Source organism: Aquarana catesbeiana, linkage group LG07 (assembly GCF_042186555.1).
Source record: "Aquarana catesbeiana isolate 2022-GZ linkage group LG07, ASM4218655v1, whole genome shotgun sequence".
NCBI lineage: Eukaryota > Metazoa > Chordata > Amphibia > Anura > Ranidae > Aquarana > Aquarana catesbeiana.
Window position 1 is genome coordinate 135,670,126 of NC_133330.1, and position 18,956 is coordinate 135,689,081.

Here is an 18,956-nt window from a genome sequence, read left to right on the forward strand (position 1 = left end):
TACATATTTATGCACTGGGTTGGTGAGCAGAGGATAGGAGTCCTATCCTCTGCATCCAGGAAAATTGAAATAGTACAGTGCAACAAAATCACCATTTATGGAGTTTTTCACATGCACATATTGGAAAAATATTGTAAAATATGGGCCACCTGCCATATCTGATAAGGAGATGCATTTCTTTAGGTTGCAGGTAACAGAAAGGACTCTGGTGAGAGTTGTAGATCATATAAAGGGACGGTGTGAGAGGGTTAAAAAGAAGGCGACTCCTTGTCTTTTTGAGTGTGTTGCCATAGTTGCACAAATGTTTGCTCCAATGCATGATTTAGGTTTGCTGTACAGACACATTTGCTGGTTGGATTATGTTTCCCCCTAATAATATAACTTTACCGCAAACAGTCTTTACTGGAGGCAGCAGAGAGATCCCGGAAAAACGACCACACAAATGTGTAAGACCTGACAGTAAAGTAAAGTTTTCATTGGCTGAGAAATGATGCTGCGGGGTAACAAAGCGCCAGGGCTGTTAGCAACACCGACGGGCGTCTTCAATGGCGGGAATAAATAAGCAAAAGTAACCGATAAAAAAAAAAAAAAAAAAAAAAAAAATGTTTGCTACGAACGCCATTTTGTGGGAGACCAAATGCGTGGTCATAACGTAAGAGAAAACAACCGCCACCAACAAGCTCTATTTTTTCGTGCAGCGGAAACGAAGTAAAGTTGTGGGCGGAGAACAGCGGCTAATTGACTGCGGCGCCACGTACATGCGTCGTGCTCAAATGATGACCGCATGCGCAATTGCCGTAATAAGGTTCCGACGCCATGTTGTGTATGGCACCGGATGTCTTTGAGTCGACTGCGAGTCCGTTTGCGCAGTACAGGGAGCGACTGTACGGACGTACAGGAAGTGGATTAATTGTGCAGTCGGTGGTAGTAATGCTGAACTTCGTGGTGAACGACCGGAGGGGAAGGTAATGAAAGGTATAAAAGGAGGAGGAGGGGGGGGGGGGGGGGGGTTATGAAATATCTAGCTTAATACCCTGCTCCCCATACTTGAATCCAACCTGCACCTCAAGTCACCCTTGTAAATTGGCTAAATTTAACGAGGCACAGGCCCTGGCACTGCCCCCACCCCCCCATTCCCAGTAGTGACTCGAGGGCTCTTCATATCTCCTGGCTAACCTCACTTCCCTTGCTCGATGGCTGAGTGCCCTCCACTGAAGAGGAATCCAGGCAGGTCGGAATGGCTCTCCAATCTAAACCATTGTACAGCCAACATACAATTCCACAGGAAACCTTTCCAACTGGTGTCTGCCGTTTAACATGTATGTCATTTCTTGTTAAAGTGTTACTAAACCCACAACAGTAAAATCAATCTGTATATGCAGAATATCATGCTTGCTATACTATACTGTGGGACTTGAGGGGGTTAATCCTCTGCATTGTTTAAAGCGGGAGTCCGGCGACCAATCCTCCTTCCCCCTTCTTCTTTTTTTTTTTTTTTTTTTTTTTTTTTTGTCATTGAGACACTTTGCTAACCCCAAAATAATACTAACAGTTTGGGTGTAATATTTCCGCCTCTGTTTTCGTACTGAGGAATAACTTAAAAATGTGATGCTGGCTGTTTCCATCTTGCTTGTGACATATGAAGCCCACAAGCATTGATTTCCTGGATGCAGTGAATGCTGTTCATTCACAGCTTGTTCACACGCATGATCATTGTTTCTGCACTGAGTCTTGGGAAGCCTGACACTAAGCTCCCAGGAGACAGTGCGGCGCCGGGGAAAGGCAATAAACACGCCTACTCCCATGGGAGGAGAGACAGGAAGTGCCACAATAAAGTACAATATGAAGGCAATTACAGCGATTAAAAAAAAAATTTTGTGCGGCATTTGAACATCTATGCAATTAACTGAAGGGGGTAAGATTAAGTTAAAAATTTGAGTGGAACCCCGCTTTAAAAAGGCTGTTTTATCCTGTATGCCTAGATCCTCCCCCTTCTGCAATGTCTAGCTTGGGAAGGCCAGCTAACACACAGGCACTAGCCAACCCGCACATGCCCAGTTGTGTTTTTTATGCTGGCCAGAACAGTTACTTGTTCTCAGAGATAGCCAGATCACATGATATTGGCATCACACATGTGGGCATGTATACAGACTGCAGGGGAATTCTCCACCCACCTGAACTCTCAGCACTGGAGAAACTCTGCAGTTTATCATGTAATCGCGTTATACAGCTCAGCAAAAAAGGTATATTGTGGCAGTATTTTAATGTAAAAAGCTTTATAAGCCTGGGGGACGGGGTGGGATAAACTATTTTTTTCATATTACTAGGTTTAGTAACACTTTAAACCTTCTCCTTTCCTGATGCTGCACCTGTCACCCATGCAGCATCCTTGCAATTATTCTCATTTTTATGGCTGGAAGTAATCACTTTTTTTTTTTTTTTTTTTTTTCAATTTTGGGGGATAAATTGTGCTGCAGGCCAATTGAGTGTTTTGGGGCTCTGCTGTTCCTTTTCAGATATGCTGTTTATGGAGATGTCCCTAGAAAAAAATGTGTATGTGCTGATCTGGAAACAACTATAGCTGCTATTCTTTCAGAGCATGTACCAGTGGGATTGGTGGAGGGCTGGAACAGTCTCCTGGCATATAGTGTAAATTACATGATTTGCCAAGTTGGTAGAGATGAAAGGACCCAAAAACAGGAACGTAAAGGGACGATTGGCTTTAATTAACTTTTTTTTGTGTCAGTATGCATTAGGGTTCTGTACTGGTTATACAAATCTAAGTTACTGAAAATGTTCTTTAGGACTGTTCTGCAGTGATTTATTATTGTTGTTGTTGTTGTTATTATTATTATTATTATTATTGTATATTTTTTTTTTTTTTTTTTTATTTTTTTTTGGGTTTGAAATTTTAGTTCTGCATTAGTTTTTACTTTTTTTTTTTTTTTTTCCCCTCAATAGGATATTCTTTCCTACTGCTGCTGCTCTGCTCTAATGGCTGCCTGGTTGCAAGGACTTTTTAAATGACGCGGTAGGAGACTGACTGTCTCAAATCTACTACAACATATTTTGAACAAGTGGAGCTGCCTCTTATAAGGTAAGAGGTAATATGTTAGGGAGCAGCACTGACAATTATGTAAAAAGGTTCACTTTTTAGGGCCTGTACACACATGCATCTAAAAATCAAGCTTTCTCACATTGCTCTTTCTGGAGGAAGTGTGCAATATTAGTGGTGACCTAAACACTGTATGCAACGTTTGTCTTGATGAGCTGCAGCACAGCAAGGCGTAACATCCTATCATATACTGTGTGTGTGGAAAATATTTATTAAATATTATTTATTACATCTATGCAATACATATGGATTTCCCCTAATGTGCAGCAGAGGCAACATGAGTTCACAAGTTCCAAGCTGACAGCATTTCTGACAATGTTTGTAAAGAGAAAAATGTAGGAAAAAAGCATTTATGTTGCTGAAATATACAGATTTTTCTTTTGCTCAGACATGCTCTTGAACTGTACAGTTCAGCATGGTTTGGTGTAATGGGGACACTCAGTGGAAGTAAAAAAAATACATGGTAGGTGTTCCCTTTTTAGGGCTTAATTACACCCTGAGTGTTGTGCAGCATTGCTCAAAACATAGACATAAAACATAGCTTTTAATTGCAGCATGTGCTAACTTCAGTTTTTAAACCATTCCCAAAGTGCCCCTCCTTTACCTGATTTGTAGGAAGCTTCTTAACTACTTCAATACAGGGCACTTTCTCCCTCTTCCTGCCCAGGCCATTTTTCAGCTTTCAGCGCTGTCGCACTTTAAATGACTATTGCGCTGTCACGCAACACTGTACCCAAATTAATTTTTAATAATTTTCTTCACACAATTAGAGCTTTCTTTTGGTGGCATTTAATCACTGCTGGGTTTTTTATTTTTGACTAAAGAAAACTGACCGAAAATTTAGAAGAAAAAACAAAAACATATTTATTTTTTTTTTAGTTTCTGTCAGTAAATTTTGTAAATAAGTAATTTTTCTCCTTCGCTGATGTGGCGGCACTGGCAGACTCCACTGATGTGCAGGCACTGAAAGGCATCACTGATGGACACTGGTGGCACTGCGGCTCAGTGCCCTGATTACCTGTCCTGGTCTCCCCTGTGAGGAGATGCCGCTGATCGGCTCTCCTCGCCACACACTGTCAGTGTGAGGCGAGGAGAGCTGATAAGTGGCACTTCCGCATTTACGTGTGACCATCACATGGTTAAAAAGCCGCGTCATTGGCTCTTTACAGAGATTGGGGTCATGCCATGACCTGGGATCGCGGCTGCGCCATGTTCCTCTGTGGGCACGGTCATATGACATAGTCCCAGAACGAGAGCTGCACCGCTCCTCTGTCATTTGACGGTGGATGGGCGGCAAGTGGTTAGCTGTAGATTTTTACTTTTATTTAATTCAGCACAGCTGTGTGTGGCTCAGCCAGCATAGTTGGGCCATCCATTCCCTGGAAATGCTCAATAAAATACTACCCATCTGCCACTGCCTTATAGGGTTTTTAAAGTGGTTGTAAAATATATAATATCTCTATCTCCCAGTGAAGTGACTGGCTACAGGTGACAGAGAGGAAAAAAATACTTACGTAAGCTTGTACCTGTTTATCTGCAGCCTTCCCTTTTTCTACATCTGTTCAAAGTCCAGAATGTATAAAGGTTGTCTGAGCTGTCAGAAAAACATGTGTGGAATGCTAAAAACACCCTGTAGAGCTGAACCCTGTTGAACTGAGGCTGTCAATCAGCTGGAACTCCCTCCCGGTCGCATTTTTTCCTCTAGGTGTCAGGAAATCTTGTCTGAAGTGATTCCTGCAGATAGCAGAGAACAAATCGGTAGACAGGAATGCCATTTAGTGATTTCATTGAGACAAGTACACACTAAAGGGGATATGCTTTGTTCATACTTCACTTCTGAGGTTTGCAACCAATTTGAAAGTGCGCTGCCAGCAGGGTGGTGGCATCACAGCATATGTAGTCAAAGCAGCACTTCCTCCATCCTCACAACAGAAGGTCCCTGCTAAAAGAAAACAAGGACAGAGGGTGCACCTGACCTGATTAGAGGTGGCAGCACAGCTGATGCAGTGGCGTGTCTTGTGACGATTGTTCCATCTTTTCTTCCATTTACCCTACTGCCATCTTTCGAGCGCAGGAGCAGTTTTTACTTTGTGCACAGAAGGTCCCTGCTAAATTGGGGCTGGGAGTAAACAATGAAGGGTAGTTAAAAAAGAGGGAGCACTGGCCTAGTGCATTACCCAACAATTTTTATTAAGGGTAAAATATAATAGCTACTCGCAAACATAAGTAGTAAAAACGCTCATCAGGCCACTCCACGTGGCTTCAATCTCCCAGGCTAGCTGATGCCTTAAGCTTGGGATGGTCCTCATTATGGTCCCCGCTGGCTGGTGCGTTTCAAAGCCATGTCCTTCATCAGAGCCAAAAAAACACTTTTCTTAAAACGTCTTTCAGGACAGCAGAAGAGACGAAAGCTCCTTCTCCTCACACAGGAAACGCCCACACACCATAGACTTTAGGTCGGAGGCCTCATCACACAGTCCTCAGTTATCATGTTTCCTCCAGATAGGAACACACAGGGACTGTGGGGACTAAGTTCTCTCAGGTACCTCCAGAGAGGTTCCCTTTTTTTAAATTTTCTTGCAGCAAGGGTCCTCCAGGCAGTGTCCCAGGTGAGGGGGCCTGTTTCTGTCATCTCTCATCCCTTCAGTGCTCCGGGAGACGGTACTGCCGACAACTTGCATCTGGGCTTGCCCGTAACATCTGTTCCGGCCACGGACCCAGCCAGTGCCTATTTCTGATCTTGGGTTGGAGCAGCAGCATTCCAGGATACCTGGATCAGGAGACACAGCTTCATTGAATGCTGCAATCGGGTGTGACCGCAGTTTCAGGGACAGGTGGAGGCACTGGCAAAGCCCAGGTAGGAGAGGGGATTCCTTTGGGCTATGTTTATGCTGCTGTTTTCTCTCTGCACACTGTTTTCTGTGTTCACTTACCCTGGTGGCTGAGAGCTTGTTTGGTCATTAGATGCTGTGTGGAAAGGGGCAGTGCACATCTGGTGTGGTATTAAATCCTGGTTGCTGGCTGCACTGGTGAGTGCTTCTGAGCCCCAGGCCACACCACAGTCATCAGCTTCCTTGGATGCAGGGTCCAGGTTGCTGCCTCCCCACCACGAGCTGAAGGTTTCAGAAGATTGGGGAAGAGGTTGCAGATGCCTCAGCATCAAAATATAAATTGTCGCTAGAAGACGTAGACAGTCTTCTTAAAGCGATTCATGTCACCTTAGGCATTGAGGAGGAAAAGGATTTCTCCAAGCGTCTTCCAGGACAGCCCATGAGACCTTGGGCTCCTCCTACCAGGACAGGAAACACGTCACCCCCACCAGATAAAAGGGCGGTCCTCCAGGCCCATGTCAGTTATTTGTGTTTCCTCCGGACGGGGGGTAACATGTTCATGGAACCTGCTCCCATAGGCCTTATAAGCAGGGGCTTTGTATGGCCTTTTTCTGGGGCATATCACTTACCTCTTCCTCTGCCAGAAGCAGCACACCGCTGGGGAGGTTGGCTGTGTTGCTGTTCTCTGTCCTCAGTGCCTGGAGAGGGCCAGGACCGGTGTGAGGTCGTGCCCCTAGCGCAGTGCATTGCACTCTAGCTCAGCTGAGCTTCGGTTGTCCTTCCCTGCCGACAGCCTGGCTGATCTGAGCAAGGAATGGAGGAAGCCGCAGCGTTCGAGGGGGCGGAGCTATTGCGCTCCAAGCTGGCCCACAGGAAGTGCCTGGAGAGGGTTACTTCCGGGGCATATGACATCATCATCGGGCGCCGGAGACGAGGTTCCAGTCTTCATAAACGGCACGAACAGAGAACGCTGGCTGCTGGTGTTTCTTGGTGTTAAGCAGCCAGGCTGTGGATGACCAAGAGGGGCAGAATGGATCCTCCTGCAGTACCTGCACAGGCAGCGGATGCAGTTCCCAACGCCAGCACCTCACAGGTAAGCCTGGGGTGTTCTGTCACCACCTTACTATCCCTGTGAGTGTTCCCTCCCCCTCCCCCCTCTGTAGTAGTGGGTGTAAGGGGACACATTTCCTCCCTCCTGCACGTGGTGTTACGGAGTGATTGTGTGGCTTTAATTACATTGTGGGGCATTTATTTTGTCTTGCAGACCAAGACTCAGGACAAGGCCCAAGCGCAGCCACTTAAAAGGAAATGTGTGGTTTGCGCAAACAAATTGAGCTCCTCATGGAGCAAAGCAGTTTGTCGCACCTGTATAGAAGGCCTAGTAAAGGATGACCCGGTTGCCTCTTGCCAGAAGATGCTTACTTCTGTTAGGGATGAGCTTGCGTCCACCTTCAGTTCCTTTAGAACGCTTATTGACAAGCTCCAGACTCCAGCAGAGAGTCCGTCTTCACTGAAGGCGTCAGTAAGCACTCCGCAGCAGGCAGAGAGTGAAGACTCTGAGGCTGAGGTCAGATCTACCCGTTCTTCTCTGGAAGAATCGGGGTCAGATACAGAGCCCAGAGATAGAGAATCCACTCGAGGCTCAAGATTTAAGTTATCTGTGGAGGATGTAGATGACTTATTAAAGGCTATCTATACTACCCTTGAATTAAAAGAGGAAGAGGTTCAGTTATCCAAACATGATCTTATGTATAAAGGATTACATAAGAGAAAATCAAGAGTGTTTCCAGTTCATAGTTCTTTGGTTGATACTATTAAACTGGAATGGGATAATTCTGAGAGAAAACCATTCTTCTCCAGTAACCTAAAAAGGAAGTTTCCTTTTGATGAGGACACTGCGCAGCCATGGAATAAGAATCCCAAGTTAGACGCACCTCTTTCAAAGGTTTCAAAAAACTCGGACCTGGCGTTTGATGATATGGGTACGCTTAAGGATCCGATGGACAAGAGGGGGGATATCCTTCTCCACAGAGCCTGGGACTCAGCAGTTGGAAACCTGAAACCAGCTTTGGCTTCCACTTGTGTGGCCAGAAATCTGGAGGTTTGGTTGACTCAGATTCAGTCACATCTGTCAGCAGGTACCTCCAGAGAGCAAATTTTAAAGTCTTTTCCTCTCCTGTTTCAGGCAGTGGGTTTTTTGGCAGATTCTTCCGCTGAGTCGGTAAGAATGTCAGCCAGGACTTCGGCTCTAGTGAACTCGGCCAGGAGAAGCCTTTGGCTTAAGACCTGGTCAGGGGACTCGGCCTCCAAGTTGCGCCTTTGTGGCCTTCCTTTAACTGGCGATCATATATTTGGCCCAGGTCTACAGGAGGCACTGGAACGCACGGCTGATAAGAAAAAGGCGTTTCCAGAGAAAAAGAGTTCAGACAGCCAGAAAATTTTTTTCGTGGCCAAAACAGGCAACAGAGTCCTAGAGAAAAGGACAGCAGGCCGAAAAAGCATTGGACTGGGCACAAAGGCAGAGGCAAAGGGGGAGTGCTATTTAACCTTCCTCAACAGCCCGCCAAGCCGCAGTGACTTGTGTTCCCCGGTGGGAGGGAGATTGAGGACCTTCATCCCACAGTGGGCAGCAGTCACTCTGAGCCCCTTCGTCCTGGACCTAGTGACCAACGGGTACAGGCTGGAGTTTGTTCACCAACCACCAGAACGTTTGTTGGTCACATTTCCTCCAAGATCGGGAGAAAGCAAGGGCTCTGGGTCTCCAGATCGGAGACTTATTAGATCAAAAAGTCCTGATTCCTGTTCCTCGATCGGAGCGGGGCAAGGGATTCTATTCCCATGTATTTGTGGTCAGAAAGCCAGCAGGAAAGTTTCGACTTATCCTGAATCTCCGGACCTTAAACAAGTCCATCAGATACAAGCATTTCCGTATGGAGACGGTTTTTACAATCAAAAACCTACTATACCCAAACTGCTTTATGGCCACGTTGGACTTAAGGGATGCTTATCTTCACATCCCTATCCATCCAGCCTTCCAAAAGTTTTTGAGATTGGCAGTGAAGACGGGTATGGGGACCCGACATTTTCAATTTCAGGCCCTCCCCTTCGGTCTTTCCTCAGCCCCACGCATCTTTACGAAGGTGTTGGGGGAAGTGCTGGCTCCTCTAAGATTAAAGGCAATAACGGTTATCCCTTACTTAGACGACCTCCTGATAGTGGCAAAATCATACCAAAGGCTGTTGGAAGATCTCCAGGCTGTACAGGACTTCTTACAGTCCCTAGGCTGGCTAATAAACAAAGAAAAATCGTCCTTGATTCCGGCCCAGAAAGTAACTAACTTATCTGGGTTACGATTTTTGCTCCGTGAACCAAAAAGTTTTTCTTCCTCAGGAGAAGATTACCAAAGTGTTCCAGACTATGTCTACATTGCAGACCAACCAGTCGGTCTCTCTGAGACAGGTGTCGAGGGCAGTGGGTCTTATGACCTCATGTTTTCCCGCAGTACCATGGGCGAGACTCCGTCAGCGTCCGTTACAAAGGTTTCTTTTAAGAAACTGGGACGGGGACGTAAGGTCCCTGGAGTCAAGGATCTGGCTTCCCGACAGGATAAAAAGAAGCCTGTGGTGGTGGAGAGCTTGTCAGCACCTAGCAGGAGGTCTCCCATGGTCCTTTCCCATTTCCCGAAGGATTACCACGGATGCGAGTTCCTGGGGATGGGGGGCCCACCTCAGCAATGCAGTAGCACAAGGAGAGTGGTCCCCAGAGGAGGCAAGGGCCTCATCCAATCAGAGAGCTGCTTGCAGTCCAGAGAGCCCTCCAGTCTTTTCAGATGGAGATCAGGGGTCACAACCTCCAAATCCTGTCAGACAATATAGCGACAGTCGCGTATATCAACAAGCAGGGAGGCACGAGAAGCCGGAGGCTTCAGTCCATTGCCCAGGAGATCCTTTCATGGGCAGAGGGGAATCTAGCCTCCATTTCTGCTGTACACCTGAAGGGGAAAAACAATTGCCTGGCAGATTATCTCAGCCGTCACAGATAGACCGAGACAACTGGTCCCTTCATCCCGAAGTCTTTGCAGACCTCACCAAGAGATGGGGTTATCCGGTAGCGGATTTGTTCGCAAACCGAAACAACCGCAAGACGGAGATATTCTTTTCCATGAACCCGGCAGACCAAGCCTTGGGGATCGATGCTCTGGCGAACCCGTGGCCTCCAGGCCTATGTTATGCCTTTCCGCCAATCAGGCTGATTCCAGAAGTCCTCCGGAAGTTTCGGCTGGAAGAGACAGATCTGATTCTAATTGCCCCGTTTTGGCCCAAGAGGCCATGGTTTTCCCTGCTACAGTCTCTGGTTTCAGAGCCTCCGTGGAGTCTTCCGAAAAGGGAAGACCTATTATTGCAGGGTCCAGTATCACACCCTCAGGTGGTTTCCTTAAACTTGACGGCCTGGTATCTGAAGAAGAGATACTGAGCGCCCAAGGGTTCTCTGACAAAGTAGTCAGGACTCTAGTTAATTGCAGGAAGCCAGTTACTAGAGCCATATATTCCAAAGTTTGGAAAAGGTTTAACTCATGGTTATCTGAAAATGATAGATTAACTCATGATATTCCGTCTATTTTGGAATTTTTCCAAGAGGGTGTCGACAAAGGTCTTTCTGTTAGTACCCTAAAGGTACAGGCGGCAGCTATTAGTGTGTTCCTCCAGTTTTCTCTCCTGGAAAATCCCACTATAGCCAGATTTTTCAAATCTATCTCTAGGGCCAGACCAGTAGTAGTGAGAAGTTGTCCAACGTGGGATCTGTCCCTAGTACTTCAAACTCTGGTAGAATTTCGGTTTGAACCTCTGGAAAGTATGTCAGTTAAATTACTTACATTAAAAACTGTGTTCCTTATAGCTGTTACCTCAGCTCGTAGGGTAAGTGAGTTGCAGGCCCTATCAGTTAGGGAGCCCTTCCTCACGATTTTTGAGGATCGAGTTGTGTTACGAACCGATCCAGGTTTTTTGCCCAAGGTGGCAAGTACATTCCACCGATCTCAAAACATTGTATTGCCAACCTTTTGTAGTTCGCCACAGGGCGACTTAGAAAGAAAATTTAGTTTTCTAGATGTAAGAAGGATTCTTGAGGTCACGAAGACCTTTAGGAAAACTGATGCCTTGTTTGTCCTCTTTTCTGGAGTTCACAAGGGGAATAGTGCATCTAAAGCCACATTGGCTAGATGGATAAAGCAAGCCATCTTGGAAGCTTACAAAATTAGGGAGGTCCCTACACCTTTTGTTACTGCGCACTCAACTAGAGCCTTGTCTACGTCTTGGGCTGAGAGGGCTGGTGCCTCACCGGAACAAATTTGCAGGGCTGCCACTTGGTCCAGTTACTCGACCTTCATTAAACCATTATCGCCTGGATCTCCTATCAGCTCAGGAGCAGGCGTTTGGTCGTAAGGTCCTTCAGGCAGTTGTCCCTCCCTAGACTGGTAAGTTCTGGCTCATCGTCTCATGGGCTGTCCTGGAAGACGCTTGGAGAAAAGCTGAGTTAGACTTACCGGTAACTCCTTTTCTGAGAGTCTTCCAGGACAGCCGGATTCCCACCCGGTATTGTCTGAAGTTATGTGTATTATGCATATGTTTTGCAGGGTCCTACGGTTCTTGAGAATACTGACATGGGCCTGGAGGACCGCCCTTTTATCTGGTGGGGTTGACGTGTTTCCTGTCCTGGTAGGAGGAGCCCAAGGTCTCATGGGCTGTCCTGGAAGACTCTCAGAAAAGGAGTTACCGGTAAGTCTAACTCAGCTTTTCTCAGTTCATGATAAAAATGTACCTGGGCTTAGTGAGCCAAACGGTAGCTGTTTTACTGTCCATTCCGCTATCTGACATGGTAAAGAAGGAATGGCAGGATCAAGAAAGAAAGCACTTTTTTTTTTTTTTTTTTTGAGATCTCACAAGAAACGGTTTCCAATTGAGGAAGATTCCTCATCAGTTTGGAGCAAAATACCTAAGTTGGATGCCACCTTCTCAAAAACCACAGACTTGCCTTTTGAGGACATGGCAAGTCTAAAAGAAGCAAAGGATATATTTGTTGCTGAAGAGAACATGGCGATCTACATTTGAGAATTTGAAGCCGGTTATGACGATTACATGTGTGGCAATAAATCTAGAACTGCTTAAGTTAGCTTAAAGCACATATTAGAGCAGTTACCCTGAGAGATTTTGGACTATTACCGTATATACTCGAGTATAAGTGGAATTTTTCAGCCCTTTTTTTTTTTTTTTTGGGCTGAAAATGCCCCCCTCGACTTATACTCGAGTCACCGCCGTCTGTCTAAATAATCAGCGTGTCATGCAGGCATACGGCGGCCGGTGTGTGATAATTCCTTCGGAGGCTATTCCAGCTTTCAAAAGCCGCGCCTCCTGCTTGTCTGATGGGCTGAACAGCTGTCAGTGTACAGCCTATCATGGACATTCTCTCATCCTCGTCCCTGGTATGAGAATGAGAGAATGTCCGTGATAGGCTGACCGCTGAGTCTTCTGCCTATCACAGACGAGCAGGAGGCGCGGCTTTTGAACAGTGGAATGGCTGCCGAACATACACGCTGATCGGAGGATAGAGATTGCCACAGGGAGGTTGCACAGGACACAGGCTGCACAGGGACACGGACACATGTACAGGACACATGCACATACACAGGACACATATACAGGTAGGCTGCACAGGGACACAGGGAGGCATGCAGCTGCAGATGGGCATTGTTGACCCTCTGCATTTCTCACCCTTGTCTTTTATACTCGGGTCAATAAGTTTTTCCCAGTTTTTTTGTGGTAAATTAGGGGCCTCGAGTATATACGGTATTTTTTTTTTCCCCCAGTTGTCTTCCAGGACAGCCCTTGAGAGATGGAGTCCCTCCCATCGACCCAGGAAACACATTGCCAAACAGTTCAAAAGGCGGTCCCTCAGGTCCCTGGTCAGTCATTTGTGTTTCCTCCGTCGGAGGAACATGTTGCCAGGAACCAGGAGAAGCACTCTCTCTCAGGGGCTGCCTGAGGGGAGCGGAGCCGCACAGGGGGACCAGGTCCTATCCAGCGGCTCCAATCTAGTCCTACCTTAAAATCTTGGGGCTCGGGTATCGTCCAGCTGACAGGAGCAGACCCGTTACCCCCCCCCCCCCCCCCTCTTTCCAGTGCCGAGGTTTGCCAGGGACAGGTTGGTACAGGTTCCCCCAGGAGCGGTGCAGATGGATTCTTCCATCACAGCTCCTTGCTACAATAGCGGTGGGGGTCGGAGACGCCAAGCGTCATTTCCGGCGGAACTGCGTCATCCTGTGTGCCGAGACTTCCGGTTCCGGGTCTCTACAGGCACAAGGAGGAAGGGAAAGCCCACGCTGAGGCCTGCAAGTCCCGACCAGCGTCCAGCTATACCGGACTAGCGGCGGGACCCGGAGCTCGTGAGGGGGACCATGGAGGCTACTTCCCAGGACACTCCGGTGGAGGCAGGCACCAGCCAAACCCAGGTAGGCTGCTGGGCAAGCCCTTACTGTGTTTTTTTTCTGGGGTTTTGTTGTAAGGCTGGGATTTGTAGTACCCCATGGTGGTGGCTACCTCACAGTCCCGGGTAGATGCAGTGGTGGTTGCAGCACAGGTGTTTTTGTATGAGAGTTAAAAAGGTTCTGATGCTAAAATAGTTTATTCTTTATTTTAGGATAAGGAAGCTCCAAAGGAAGACAAGTCAGGCTGCAAAAAATGCCCTAATTGTGGAAATAAGTTGTCCTCAGGCTCTAACAAAGCCTTATGCAAGCAGTGTATTGCAGGCTTACTTAAAACAGACGCAGACTCTCCCTTGGCGAAATTCCTTGGCTACTTTAAGGATGAGATGACATCAACCTTTAAATCTCTCCGCGAGTTAATCGCAGATGTAGGCACGTCTGCTTCCACCAGTAAAGCAGCTGCGATTTCCTCCTCACCAAGCCTTACAACACCCAGTTCTGGGGAGCCCCGTACAGTCAGGGAGCATAGCCCCGTGTTAGTTAGCCCCGAATCCTCTGACGCAGACTCAGATGAGGATCAGGCTGTAGCTAACAAAGCCGCAAAATACAAGCTGTCTCTGGAGGATGTAGACGAGCTGTTGAGCGCTATTTATGATACGCTGGAAATTGATGAGGAGGAAACTCAATTGACCAGACATGATAAAATGTATGAGGCTCTGGGGAAAAAGAAAGCTAAGGTTTTCCCTATACATAATGTGCTTTCTGACCTTGTCTGCAAGGAATGGGCCGAGCCAGATAAAAAGGTCTTCTTCCCAAATTCCCTTAAAAGGAGATTCCCCTTTGATGAGAGCCCAGAGGCGGTCTGGAATAAAAATCCTAAGCTAGACACCCCTCTGTCCAAAGTTTCAAAACAGTCTGACCTTGCTTTTGAGGATATGGGTCATTTAAAGGACCCAATGGACAGAAAAACAGACATAGTCTTAAAAAGGGCCTGGGATGCTTCTATGGCAGGTTTAAAACCAGCTCTGGCCACTTCTTGTGTTGCCAGGAATCTTGAGTTCTGGTTATCCCAACTAGAAGAGCATCTAAAGGCAGGCACGCCTAGGGGGGGAGATCTTAAAAACCTTCCCTATGCTTTTTAAGGCGACAAGTTTAATCTCTGACGCTTCCACTGATGCCATAAAATTTATGGCTAAAACAGCGGCGCTTTCTGTTGCAGCCAGGAGGTCAGTCTGGATGAAAACTTGGGGGGGAGACACAGCGTCTAAAACATGCTTGTGCAGTGTCCCCTTTACAGGAGACTTAGTCTTCGGGCCTGAACTAGATACCGCCTTGGAAAGAACGGCGGATAAAAAGAAAACCTTTCCCATTAAAAAGAAAAATTTTCAAAGAATTTTTTCGTCCCTCAAAGGAACCCTCCAAGTCAGAGAAGGAGTTCAAACCCAAAAAGCACTGGACAGGACAAAAAGGGAAAGGAAAAGGGGGCATACTTTTTAACCGCCCCAATGCAAACCCTAAACCCGTGACATCAGGGTCCCGGTGGGAGGAAGGTTAGTGAATTTTCTCCCACAGTGGGAAAAGATAACCTCAAACGAGTTTGTCTTGAACATTATAAAAAGAGGGTATGCGCTAGTTTCACAGCAATCCACCCTCAAAGTTTCTTGTGACAAAGCTTCCAAGACACTCAGAAAAGGCCAAGGCCTTACCTCTGTTAATAGGGGAAATGGTGGATCAAGAGGTATTGACACCAGTCCCTATTCAGGAACAGGGGGACGGTTTTTACTCGCACATTTTTGTGGTAAAAAAGCTGTCCGGGAAGTTCAGACTAATCGTGAACCTCCGACCTCTGAACCGCTCCATCCGATACAAAAAATTCCGGATGGAGTCCATCTACTCGATAAGGAATCTTCTCCAAAAAGAGGTGTTCATGGCTACCCTGGATTTAAGGGACGCCTATCTGCATATCCCAATAAGGAAGGAATGCCAGAAATTTCTTCGGATGGCGATCCAGATAGACACCAAAGTTTATCATTTCCAGTGCAGAGCACTTCCTTTCGGACTGTCATCCTCCCCGAGAATCTTTACCAAGGTTCTCAGAGGCATTAGTTCCATTAAGACTACAGTTAGTCACGATTATTCCATATCTAGACGACTTACTCCTCACGGCCCATTCGGAGAAACAACTTCGTCGGGACCTAGAGTTGACACAGCTCAGCCTGAGGCAGTTGGGGTGGATAGTCAGTCTGGAAAAGTCCAAGACTACCCCAACACAGGAAATTTTGTACTTGGGGTACAAGATCCTGTCAGTAGTGCAGAGGATAGTCCTGCCGGAAGAGAAGATATTGAATCTGCGCCAGAGAATGTCTTTTCTCAATATGACGGCTGTAGCTTATATAAACAAGCAAGGGGGCACCAGAAGTCATTGACTAATGCTGGTGGCCAGTCGCATGTTTCAATGGGCAGAATCCAATCTGGCATCCATCTCTGCAGTTCACCTGAAAGGGGAACTCAACAACGCTGCAGATTTCTTGAGTCGACAACGAGTGTCGAATCAAGAATGGTCTCTACACCCGGACGTGTTCAACTACATAGCAGCTTACTGGGGAAAACCAGTAGTGGACCTGTTTGCAAACAAGGAGAATGCAAAAGTTCCAAATTTTTGCTCGCTACACCCGGGAGATCAGCCCTGGGCAGTAGACGCTTTACAGACCCCATGGACCTTCAGTTTAGCGTATGCCTTTCCTCCGCTTCATCTCATCCCGAGGGTTTTAGCAAAGTTTCTAGTAGAGGAAACGTGTTTAATCTTAGTGGCACCGTTTTGGCCCAAGAGACCATGGTTCACAATGTTGCTACGGCTGACAGACCAACCTCCTCTGAGGCTTCCCTGCAGACCAGACCTTCTGTCGCAGAGACCTCTTTCATCCACAAGTATCCATGCTGAACCTCTCAGCGTGGTTACTGAGGAGGAATTTTTGAGGAACAAGGGCCTGACTGACAGAGTGCTTCAGAGTAGAGAAACCTGTCACTCAAACCATTTACAGGAAGGTCTGGAGAAAATTTAACAGCTGGTTGAACAGCCAAGGTGAGGTAAACATAGATACAGCAAATATCCTTCAGTTTCTCCAGGAGGGGATAGACAAAGGGTTAACTCCTAGTACTATTAAGGTCCAGATAGCGGCCTTAAGTGTGTACTTAGAAAAAAGGTTGCAAGAAGATCCTTTCATTGCTAGGTTCTGTAAAGCAATCTCCAGACGCAAACCAGTTAGAGTTAACATCGCCCCATCCTGGGATCTATCAGTCATTCTAAAGGCATTTTTGGGGTCACCTTTTGAACCTATCTCAGAGGCCTCTCTAAGACTGGTCACTTTCAAGACAGTACTACTTTTGGCAATCGCTTCAGCACGCAGAGTTGGTGAAATCCAAGCTCTCTCCGTCAGAGAGCCCTTCCTCCAAATTCTGGAAGACAAAGCCATCCTAAAGACGGACCATGGGGTCTTACCAAAGGTGGCATCTAATTTCCATAGGTCACAAGATATTGTCCTCCCTTCTTTCTGTCAGAAGGCTTCAAACGAGAAAGAAAAGCGTTTTCATTTATTAGATGTGAGGAGGTGTATCCTAGAGTATCTTAGGGTAACCAATCCATTCAGAATCTCAGGTTCACTTTTTTTGTTCTTTTTTCCGGATAACGTAAGGGGCAAAAAGCTTCAAAAGTCACCATAGCTAGGTGGATTAGGCTAGCTATAGCAGAGGGCTATAAGACAGTAAACAAAGATCCTCCTGGGGGTATTAAAGCCCACTCCACAAGGGCATTATCAGCATCCTGGGCAGAAAGAGCTGGTGCCACCCCGGAGCAAATATGTAAAGCAGCCACGTGGTCAAGCTTTTCCACCTTTACAAGGCATTATCGACTAGACTTAATGTCCAGCCAGGATCAGGCTTTTGGGAGAAAAGTTCTCCAAGCCGTGGTCCCCCCCCCTAATCTGGTGAGTACTTGGGGATCCTCTCAAGGGCTGTCCTGGAAGACAACTGGGGAAAACTGGAGTTAGACTTACCGGTAACTCCTTTTCTAGTGGTCTTCCAGGACAGCATGATCCCACCCTTTTTTTGATTATGTGAATGTACTAACATTATTACCTGTTATGGTTGTGTTTTTACAGTTCCATCCTTCGGTTCTTGGTGAATGACTGACCAGGGACCTGAGGGACCGCCTTTTGAACTGTTTGGCAATGTGTTTCCTGTGTCGATGGGAGGGACTCCATCTCTCAAGGGCTGTCCTGGAAGACAACTGGAAAAGGAGTTACCAGTAAGTCTAACTCCAGTTTTTCCCTACAATCTCAAGAGCAGTTGGATATATAGTGGATGCGTCTGCAGAATCCATATGCATGACCACACTCTCAGCGGCCTTGGCTAATGCGGCAAGAAGGTCATTATTGCTGAAGACCTGGCAGGGGGACTTGGCCTCCAAGGTTAGACTATGCAGAATCCTGTTTTCAGGAGATCTCCTCTTTAGGCCAGACTTGAAACCCATCTTGGACCACACAGCAGACAGGAACAAGTATTTTCCAGTTAAAAAAGAAACCAACGCTAAAGTATTTTTTTTTTTTTTTCATCCCCCAAAGGAATTTGCAGTGACAAGTCCCAGGGAAAAGGAAAGTCTGGAGGTCGCAGAAAGCAGGAGAAAAGGGAGGAGTCCTTTTCCATACTGGAAGATTCCTAGAAATTCAGTTTCAGGTAATTGTGTAGTTGATTTACTAAAACCTGGAGTGTGCAAAATCTGGTGCAGCTGTGCATTAAAGCCAATCTGCTTCTAACTTTAGCTTGTTCAATTAAACTTTGACAAAAATACCTGGAAGCTTAGTGGTTTCTGTGTAAAGCTGCACCAGCTTTTGCGCACTTCAGTTTTAGTAAATTGACCTCTTGTGTTTTCCCATGTCATCTTCCAGGGCCGGTTACATGAGAGGATAGCATAAAATGCGTACTTTTAATGGGGGGGGGGGGGGGGTTGCAGTTGCTGTTTGCAAGACCTTCCTTCAAAACGACCGGTTAATACTGGAGGTCAGGTGTGAATGGTAGTGCTTGATGGATGTATGCAAACTGGACCATGTTACTGCTCGACAGATTTGTACAGGGGACAGGGGAAGCACCAGCTTTTTCTTCCAAGGTAGTTGCTGTTGCTCTGGCTGAATGTGCTTTGACTTCAGGTGGTGGAGGCAGTGAGGCTGCCATAGGTTTCCATGATCTTTTCCTTCAACCATCTTGCTATGGTGCCTTTTGTCATCTTGCGGCCTCTTTTTGGCCCTTTGAGCAAAACCGGCTAGAAGAAACTCTCCAGTCCAGTTTTGTGATACTCCTTTCTTTATCATACATCAAGGGACACAGAGCCTTAAGTAATAACTTAATGGGTTATAGGTCATCTTCAGGTGATGGACACTGGTATATCCAATCCAGGAAGTTCACTCCCTATATAACCCCCTCCTCCTTCCGGGAGCACAACAGTTTTTTCGCCAGTGTCTAAGGTGTTGGTCATGAGTGA

General features: G+C 46.7%; 1 protein-coding gene across 3 annotated transcripts in view; it reads left to right on the forward strand.

Annotated features, from left to right (window-relative positions):
* Positions 1 to 570: 570 nt before the first annotated feature.
* Positions 571 to 18,956, forward strand: part of TCF20 (transcription factor 20) — a 430,416-nt gene continuing 412,030 nt past the window's right edge. Inside the window, exons 1-3 of one of the 3 annotated variants that reach the window (XM_073592696.1) lie at positions 571 to 975; positions 2,962 to 3,097; positions 18,043 to 18,154. The gene's annotated coding sequence lies outside the window, so the exon portion shown is untranslated. The remainder of the gene's footprint in view (positions 976 to 2,961; positions 3,098 to 18,042; positions 18,155 to 18,956) is intronic. The other 2 variants (XM_073592695.1, XM_073592697.1) reach the window with 2 other exon arrangements.